General features: G+C 39.4%; 1 pseudogene; it reads right to left on the bottom strand.

Moving 5' to 3' along the window:
• Positions 1-474: 474 nt before the first annotated feature.
• On the bottom strand, positions 475-7018 carry LOC102142333 (tetratricopeptide repeat protein 14-like; annotated as a pseudogene).
• Between the last annotated feature and the right edge of the window lie 3579 nt (positions 7019-10597).

Genomic DNA, 10597 nt, shown 5'->3' with positions numbered 1-10597 from the left:
ATACCAAGAACTAAAGTAAAATAATTCAAATCCCTAGTTACATTGAGGTATTTCTACATGTCTATGTACTCTCCATCATGTTTGAATTTCCAGAAGCAGACATAAAGTTATCAGTGTCATCTTGTGATGATCTAGATAAACCCTTTCAAATGGGAGTGTTGGCTTTTAGGCCAGGAGGTTGAGCCCCAACAAAATCCTCTCTTGGTGCTCACACAGCTCCTCCAATCACAGTATCCCTTTTTTACCCAAACCCTTCATTCCTTCACTACTTCACTCCATGTTTATGCTTAATATAATCAGTGTTTTAAGCTTAGTTTTCATTCGCCAATAGCAGAGCTCTATGAATTATCCAAATGAAACACATTAGCATCCATAAATACTCTTTGGTGTTTATATTACATTGTATTTTTTTTACAAGTCTCTGTGTTATTTACATGAATAGTCCATACTTTTGGTTTGTGGTTTTGCATGCCATCATGACAGATCCCAAAAATTCAACAAAAAGAAGAGTATCAGTTCCAAGGTCTGCTACCAGTATAAGGATAAGACTTGAGTATTCATCAATGTCAGGAAAGTTTTAAAGTCCACATATGCTCTGGTAATTAAGTCTGCTCCAAATGACACTAGCAAACATGTACAATATTATTGAAGAATATTTGTAGTTATAATTATATTAACTATAATTTGTAATAATTTATATTCTAAATCTAATAAATTCCATTTTAACAAAATAACATCTGCAAATTATTCAAACTCATTAAACCCCCAAATGAATATATAATCAAAGTGAAACAATGATAAGGCATGTTGGCTTTTGCCAAGTAATGTTTCCATTTAGATAGTGAGGTCCCAGTCCTCTGCAACACAGAGTATCACATACTCATGTTCGTAATACTTTTTTTTTTGAGACAGCGTCTCACTTTGCTACCCAAGCTGGAGAGTGGTGATGCAATCATGGCTCTCTGTAACCTTGACCTGCCGGGGTCCAGTAATCTTCCCCCCTCAGCTTCCTCAGAAGCTGGGACTACAGACACATGCCACCATGTTTGGCTAATGTTTTAAAACAATTTTTGTAGAGATGGGGTCTTGCTGTGTTGCCCAAGCTGGTCTCGAACTCCTGGCTTCAAGTGATTCTCTCACCTCAGCCTCCCAAAGTGTTGTGATTATAAGTGTGTGCCACTGCCCTTGCCATATAGTCTATTAAAAAAAAGAAACTATGCAAAAATATTTAATATTTGAACTAATTATACATATAAAATGGTATTAAAAACATTAACACATATAATCACTTTCAAAGGTTTAGGGTTTTAAATTTAACAGAAAAGGGAACGAAACAATTTTTAATGAAAACGATGCAAGTGTTCATGCAAAGATTTAATTTTCCCTCAAACAGCAGGATACGTTGGACCCAGTATAATGGACTCTCATACACCATCATACAATGAAGAAACAATACTTTCAGAGAATTATCTGTAGGTGAATAAATTAAAAATGTCAGAGTAAGAAACATACTGTAGATAAACACACACATGAAAAGCCTAAAAATCCAGCTGTGACAAGAGACTTACAACTGAATCAAATGCAATTTGAGAAAAGCTACAAAACATTTACTTTGTGTAATCTCTGCATATAACTTTAGAAACAGAGATTTTTGCCCCGGACTGGTATAACTAAAACATCCAAAACTTTTACTAACATTTAGCATAAAGGTGCTGATTTCCTTGGCATACAAATTTTTTGTCTTATTTTCTTTTTCTTTCCCAAATCCACCTAACTGATTAAATATACTGAGTAAATTTTATTTTATTTTTTAACGTTGCTTTCTGAGTGTTCTTTGCTATAAGTCCATCTTCTGGAACCTGAGTTTTGATATCCTGCCCATAATTGTTTTCTCTTTCATATTTTCCTTGATTTGTATTTGATCAGTATCTTAGCTCATGTCTACCGAAATCACATGATCTAGAATAAGTATGTTTTTTGTATCTCTCTACTGACTTCCAGTAGTGGTCTGAGTTTGCTGGTGAAGTGAAATACCTCATAGAACCTGGCTTTTACCTTCTCTAGAACTCTTTTCTTCCCTCCTACAACCACATCTCCTACAACCATATCCTGTTCAAATCTACAACCATAAATTTTTATCTTGTTTCTTGAATTCCTATGGAAGGAATCTGAGGAATTTCTTCTACTGGAAAAATATCTTTCCGATTTATATGGCTTTTCTGCTTTGCTACTACTTGTCTTGGTTTTATCGGTATTACAAAAATCTCTTGGCTCTTCAGTCCTGTCTCCAAAATAATACACTATTTCACCTGAAGATGGAGAGAGTATCTATCTTTCTCTTTTCTCGTGTTTTCTGATATTGTAACCTATCCTGCTTTTCCAGTAGTTTTTCCACTTCTTGTTTTTGGTTAAGAAAAGATGCTAAAGTATTAGTTGAAACTGGGTTTCACCTTTCCTCCTCTATCTATCTGGTTTGAGGACACCCTAAGCGAATACCTCTTCGAATTTCAAGCAGACTTCGAACAGTTCCTCTTATGTTTCTTATGCTTTTTGTGACCAGAAGAGAATGAGGATGATGCAGAAACAGATTCATCAGCAGAAGAAACAGGAAGAGGAAGTAGTTGATTTTCTTTTCTTCTTTAGCCTTTCTCTCTCTCTCTTTTTTTCTTTTCTTTTCTTTTTTTTTTTTTTTTTTTTTTTTGAGATGGAGTCTCACTCTTTGCCCAGGCTGGAGTGCAGTAGTGCAATCTCGGCTCACTACAACCTCTGCCTCCCAGGTTCAAGTAATTCTCCTGTCTCAGACTCTCGAGTAGCTGGGATTACAGGTGCACACCACCATGCCCAGCTACTTTTTTGTATTTTCAGTAGAGACAGGCTTTTCACCACGTTGGCCAGGCTGGTCTCAAACTCCTGACCTCAAGTGATCTGCCCGCCTTGGCCTCCCCAAATTCTGGAATTTGGGGAGCCACTGCGCTTTGTCTCTTGTTCGCTTTTAAGAGCTTATGTAACTTTCTTCCCATGTTTCTATTTTCTTTGTTTTCTGCTTTTCTTCCTTTTCAGCTTGTTTTTCTCTGTACTTACTTATGAAGTTTCTGCGAGGCAGTTTTTACATCTTTCAAAGTCTCATCCAAAGCTCAAGCTTTCTTCTAGTGACTTTCAGCATTTAAAAACTTTTCTTCTTCTAACTACCTTCTTCTTCCTACAAGTGTCTGTGAGTTGGAGAGTTTTGTAATGCAAGCTCAAAATCTTCCGTTGCTTTGGTCAGACTTCCCTTTGTCACATTTAACCCTCCAAGAAATGCCAGTGCTTTGTTTGTTTCTAGAGTTTTATTGTATTCATTCACAGCATCCACATGGCATCCAATCTTAAACTGTAATCTTCACCTATTTTAAAGCCCAAGATACATATTGATTCTTTCTTAATGCAGAAAAAAAATTGTCTTAAGAGAAATTATTGCTCTGCAGGCCTTTCATTAAATGTGGTGGATGGTTGTAGCGACACGAATGGAACTGGAGTACATTACCCTAAGTGAAATAACTCAGAAACAGAAAGTCAAATACCACATGTTCTTCCTTCTAAGTGGGAGCTAAATAATGTGTACACATGGACATATGGAGTAGAATAACAGACATTAGGGACTCAGAAGGGTGGGATGGTGGAAGGAGGGTGAGGAATAAAAAAATTACCTATTGGGTACAATGTTCATTATTTTTGAGATGGGTACACTAAAAGCGCAGACTTCACCAGTGTGAAATACATCTATGTAACAAAACTGCACTTGTATCCCCTCAATATGTGTTTTGGTGGTGTTTTTTGTTTTTTTGTTTTTTTGTTTTTCTGAGATGGAGTCTCGCTCTGTCACCCAGGCTGGAGTGCAGTGGTACACTCTTGGCTCACTGCAAACTCCGCCTCCCAGATTCAAGTGATTCTCCTCCCTCACCCTCCTGAGTAGCTGGGATTACAGGCAGGCACCACCACGCCCAGCTAATTTTTGTATTTTTAGTAGAGACATGGTTTCACCATGTTGGTCAGGCTAGTCTTGAACTGCTGACATCGTGATTCGCCTGCCTCAGCCTCCCAAAGTGCTGGGATTACAGGCATGAGCCACTATACCTGGCCCTAAATATGTTTTTTTAAGGTGCTGGATTAGATTAGTCTATTCCTACTTTTTCTAGAAAAAAATTACTCCTGGATTCACAAATCCCACTGAACTCTGCATGATGTTTTTGTAGGCTCCAAAGAATTGTTATTCAGTTCAACACGCCTCCTGTAGCACAAAGGAAGTTCTTCAGGGCTAATTACACCTAATTTAATACCAGATAGGTGTGGTGGAAGAGACGCAGTATCGAGAGATAGTGCAAGCTTTGCATGGCATCTATCAATATCCTTGATTCCAGCTTGAATGATGTCACCAGTTTGATAGGATGATAAATAACCCCTATGGTTATTATGAGAAGACACATTTTTTTAAAAAAATTATACTTTAAGTTCTAGGGTACATGTGCACAACGTGCAGGTTTGTTACATGTGTATACATGTGCCATATTGGTGTGCTGCACCCATTAACTCATCATTTACATTAGGTATATCTCCTAATGCTATCCCTCCCCACTACCTCCACCCCACAACAGGCCCTGGTGTGTGATGTTCCCCTTCCTGTGTCCAAGTGTTCTCATTGTTCAATTCCCACCTATGAGTGAGAACATGCAGTGTTTGGTTTTCTGTCCTTGTGATAGTTTGCTCAGAATGATGGTTTCCAGCTGCATCCATGTGCCAACAAAGGACATGAACTCATCCTTTTTTATGGCTGCATAGTATTCCACGGTGTATATGTGCCACATGTTCTTAATTCAGTCTGTCATGATGGACATTTGGGTTGGTTCCAAGTCTTTGCTATTGTGTATAGTGCTGCAATAAACATACGTGTGTATGTGTCTTTATAGCTGCATGATTTATAATCCTTTGGGCATATACTCAGTAATGGGATGGCTGGGTCAAATGGTATTTCTAGTTCTAGATCCTTGAGGAATCGCCACACTGTCTTCCACAATGGTTGAACTAGTTTACAGTCCCGCCAACAGTGTGAAAGTGTTTCTATTTCTCCACATCCTCTCCAGCACCTGTTGTTTCCTGACTTTTTAATGATTGCCATTCTAACTGGTGTGAGATGGTATCTCATTGTGGGTTTGATTTGCATTTATCTGATGGCGAGTGATGATGAGCATTTTTTCATGTGTCTGGAGAAGACACATTTCTTAATGGAGAAAGACCTGTGATTTCTAAGCAGAATGTATCTCCTATGATGCCGCTTCATCAACAAATCAACACCATGAAAAATTAAAATTCCTGTATAAAACTAGTTTTTCTAATCACTAAGTCACCATGCTCAATAGTTTGGAAAAACAGCTCTCTCCAATCTACACTAGGTATCTCCATAAATAGTTTTAAAGGTGGCATGGCTGCATAATAATCTTCATTGTCTTCATTAATTTCAGAAGTTGCAGTTGTCTCTGCTTTCCAGGGGTGCAAAAAGCAGATCTGCCTCTTTGAAGAAGAATTTTTGCATTTTATTGTTATCAACTCTCTTATCTTTTCTGCTGTATAGCTGCTGCAGGGGCAGAGGGCTCAGGCAGGCTTGGCAGCTGATCCCAGGATGCTACACCAGTGCAGATTGTCCTGCTGTTCGCTCTGGAGCAATGATAGCAATAATGGCCCTGTGGCAAATCAGTGACTGCCACAGAAGGTTTCAGCAGATGGCTAGAGATTGCTGGGCCTGACAGCCAGTGGGAAGCTGAGGAGGAAGCCTGGAGACCACTGGAGGCACACAGCACAGTCACTTAGATGATCTTTCACATTGATTTAGAGGGATAAGTATGGCTATTTCTACTCGGTTATAAAGATGTGTCTTCTCAATCTTAAAATTTCTAATTCAGGAGTTATAAGAATTTCTAATTCAGGAGTTATAAGTTAAAAAAACAAGCATTTTAAAAAATGTCAATGTGGCCAAGTATGCTGATTATTATCTGAGTGCTCTATCACATCCATTCTCCAGGCTGCTCTGCCTTGTTCTTTGCCCTGGAGGCTAACCTCTATTAACGGCATCTGCAGAATTTGCCTTAGAATTTCTTGTTTGAAGTTGAGTTAATGAGATGCTCTGGCCAATGTTTGCAGCTATGGTAACAATGTGGTGGATTGTGGGGGTGGACTGGGCTCTTCTGGCTACTCTAGGGAGTGTACATAAAGATAAAAGATAACCTTAAAGTCTAGAATACCCAGCTCAAAGCACATCAATGGAAAACGAATAGCTTGAAAATGTCAGAAGCACCTAGAAAACATATTTTGCAGGAAGGAAGGCTTGATGAACTCTACCAGGTGAAGAATTCTGTGCAATGTGCTGGTGAAGGATAGGAGAATGGATGTTGAAAGTGGGAAGCTGTTGTTGTCAGTTTAGGTCTTGTAACCAGCTAGTTTTAAGTTAGTTGTTTTTCCCCTTTTCCATCATACATTTTATAAAGAGAACTAATGGTAGTTAACATTACGATTTAGTTCCATAGGAAGCGTGACAGAACTGACATCACTCAGCAATTACACCGTGGCTGATAAGACTTTATGCTTCTCCTGTGTTGAGGTCAAAAATTTTTATTCAGGCAAAGGTCAAGACTGGATGCTGAGTGGCAGAAGAGGTGAACTGTGCTGGTGATTCTGTTTGCTTCCCCCTACTCATGCCTTGATTCATAGCATGCCCTTTACCCTGGGTATCCCAGGACACTGATCTCTATAAATTCCATGACCAGGGTTCTCTTGCCCTTTTGCTTCCAGTTGGGTTTGACCAAAGGGATGACACAGCAGGTTATTGGATGGCAGGAGGAGAAAGAGGCTGGAGTATTTTCCTACCTCTTCTACCTTTGCTTGGCCACAGTTTTGGCAGCGGCTGCGTTGTATAGTTACAGCTTCTTTCGAGCAATTTCTCTTCTATGGCTCCAAACTTTTTCCAGGCTCTGCAAACACTATTTCCCATTCTTGTCCCTTTAGTTCTGAGATGACAATAATTTCCCACTATTGATTGTCCCTAAGTGTTACATCACACCGTTTGTTTCCTTAACCTTGTCCATAACTCTTTAGATAATATTTTTATTAAGCTCACTCGGTTACAGTCTTTGTGTTTGCCTTTTATTTCCTGCTATTCCATTGACTGATATATTATGGAAAGGAGGAGAAATTGGGAGGGACCAGATGAAGGCAACCATTGGCACTGAGATGCAGTTGCAAGTGGTGGAGCAGATGCAGCTAAGAAGGCAGAAAGCAGAATTCAGAAAATATGGGCACAGGCTGGGTGCCGTGGCTGATGCCTGTAATCCCAGCACTTTGGGAGACTGGGCAGGAGAATCACTTGCGGCCAGGAGTTCGAGACCAGCCTGAGCAACATACCAAGACCTCGACTCTACAAAAATTAAAAAATTAGCCAGGTGTGGTGGTACGTGCCTGGAGTCTCAACTACCTGGGAGGCTGAAGCAAGATTCTGAGCCCAGGAGATCGAGATTATAGTGGGCTATGATCACACTACTGCACTCCAATCTGGGTGACAGAGAGAGTCCCTGTTTTAAAAAATTAAATTAAATTAAATTAAATTAAATTAAAATCTTCTTGAGAAGACAATAGGGTCTCCTGATAGAGACCTGGGAAATTTCTTAGTACCTTCAGTGATTCATTTAAAAACAAATTGTAAAGTTGGCCATTCTTCCCTCCATTTTGTTACTCTCCATCTGTTTCATTTGAGCGTGATATCTTTTGACTTTTCCTTACATTTTGGAGGTTTTAGGACCCAGGGTACCCTGCATAATAATGACAATAATGCTTCAAGATATGTTTTCAAGATAGTGCTTACCAACTTTTGGATAAGCTTTTTGTCAGCCTACCTAATGAAGAACCACGATTTATAGACTTGTCAGGAATCAGGTAATCAAAAACAAGCTTATTCCCAGTACTTAATTTTCACATATTTATTGTGAGATACTTTTGCTAACTGTGTCTGTAGAAATTTCCAGCTTTGTGTCCCTTTCTGTCTTTAATCAGACATGTTCAGTAGATTTAGAGCCCACCCAAATCCAGTATAATCTCACTTAAAAAACAAACAACAACAACAAAGAAAAACAAAACAGAACAAAACAAAAAAGGTCTTGCTATGTTACTGAGGCTGGAGTGTAGTGGCATGATTATAGCTCACCACAAACCTTGAACTCCTAGGCTTCAGTGATCGTCTTGCCTCAGCCTCCTGAGTAGCTTGAACTATAGGGATTCATGTAGCTAATTTTTTATTTTTTTGTAGAGACAAGGTCTTGTTATTTTTCACAGGCTGGTGTTGAACTCCTGGCCTCAAGCAATCCTCCTGCCTTGGCCTCCTAAAGGGCTAGGATTACAAACATGAACAACTATGCCCGGTTCTATAATCTCATCTTGATTCTTATATCTGCAAAAATCTTATTTCTAAATAAGGTCACATTCTAAGGTTTTGGGTGGGCATGAATTTTGCGGGCATGGGAGGGCGGGGTTCTCTATGAACCATTACAAGGCCATTGAACTTCATGAGGTGCTAGGGACAGGGTTGCCTTCCTGTCGGGGGAGCTGGTGTGGGCTCAGCAGGTAGCACAGACAGGCTTCCACAAGCTACAGGGATGCCAAAGCAGCCACGATGCTGGGGACTTAAGGAGGCAAGGGCAGCCTGTGCGCAAGAGAAGCAGAAGCAGCAGAAGTTGCTTCTAGCTGTGAAGGATTTCCTGAACTGAAAATTAAACAGAGGTATTCTAAGATTTTGGTGGGTTTTTTGTTGTTGTTGTTGTTGTTCGTTTGTTTTGATTTTTTTTTTCCAAAATCTTTGACTTCTTTCCCCTTTTTGAAACACTTTGTTTTCTGTTGTCTATTGAAGCTCATTCTCCTTGCTTCTCTCACATTGGATCTCAGACTTCTTTCCTGGCATGTTTGCCTACACCAGACCCTAATGGCCGCTGTCCTGAACCCATCTTCCTCTTCACATGATTATAAATTGTAGCAGATGATACATTATATGAATATATCGTAATTTACTTAGCCAATATCCTATTGAGGGTCATTTATATGTTTTGAATTTGGGGCTATTACATATCATATTCTGGCGGACAAACGTGTATATATACACACACACGGTATAGATGATATATATTGAAAATAAATATATTATTACACATGTAATTATTTTCTTACAGTGAATTCCTAGGAATGTCTACAGACATTCCTATTTGTCACACCTGAGTTGTGATCTAGTAGTTAGAACCTAGGGATGCTTCTTAACATTCTGCAATACACAGAACATCCCCTCCCCACTCCACCCACAATCCCAACGAAGACTGTTCAGGTCCAAATGGCAATAGTGATGAGGCTGAGAAATCCTGTCTACATCCCTGGTCTTGACAGTCACCAGGGGAAGCCCAGGAATTTCAGGTCTTTGTTTCTGTACTCCTGGTTTTGTGAATAACATTTTTTCGCTGCATCTCCTGTCTCTGCCTATGTCCTAAAACTCTTGCCCTTTGTCCTCTGGAATCCATCAATTATCAGTAAAATACTCCTTTCTTCATGATCTTTTCTGAATGGTGTCTTCAACTTCTTGCTCTCATTAAACCTGGCTTCTGGTAACACTCTTACCCCTGCAACCCTCTTAAGCAGTGGCTGTTTTCTCAGCTACATCCATTATACCACTGGGAATGGAGTAGTGGCATGTTACTTGCTGTTCTCTGAAGCTTCCAAACCTGTATCACTCTATCCCTAAAAACACATAGCTTTTCATCACACATCATTACATCTTAATATTTACTATTTCTTTTTGGGGCTAGGCTGTACCTCAACCCAAGTCATTGCCCTTAGTCTATTAAAGATTCTAGTTCCTGGTTCACCATAATTCCATGCAATAATATTCTTATAACAATTATTGGTTATTTCAGCACCTATGCAGATAATGCTTTGCACAACCTGGCCTCTCATTTCCTTGATCTTTTCTCCTCTCTATCTCAGTTACTCACTCTCTGAACTTTGTCACTGCCAATAACAGCAGCTCCTCCATTATCTTCCTTATAAAGATCCTACTTTCCAACCCAATAGTCTCTTTTCGGCTTTTGTTTTCCGCAGTACTTCAGCTCCAACAATCCTTTGGCCCCACTCCACCAGAAAAAAAGGCCATTCATTCTACCAGTTGTCTCCATCTCTTATCTCTTTCAGGTCCATATTTCCTTCTGTGTCTAGCTTAAATTTCATAGTCAGTCATTAATATATTTCTTTTGCATGTACTCTACACACCCTTGTTCTGCTTAATATTTATCTTCATCTACTCTGTGCCAACATCTGAGAAGCTGAACATGGCTGAAGAAAATCACACTGTTATGACTGGTCTCGCCTCAATTTTTTTTTCTTTTACCAATACCTTCAATGGGCCCCATAAAGCTTTCTAGGAATTTCGTTATACTTCACTAATTCATTCATTCCCGTATACTCCTAGGTCAGTGGTTCTCGGCTATGATCGGCCCCATGACTTGTAGCATCGGCTTTATTTGGGAAGAATGTTAGAAATGCA

Source organism: Macaca fascicularis, chromosome 3 (genome assembly GCF_037993035.2).
Source record: "Macaca fascicularis isolate 582-1 chromosome 3, T2T-MFA8v1.1".
In the NCBI taxonomy this organism is placed as follows: Eukaryota; Metazoa; Chordata; class Mammalia; order Primates; family Cercopithecidae; genus Macaca; species Macaca fascicularis.
Note: the sequence above shows the minus strand (reverse complement) of the source record. Positions and strands in the feature narration are given on the sequence as shown.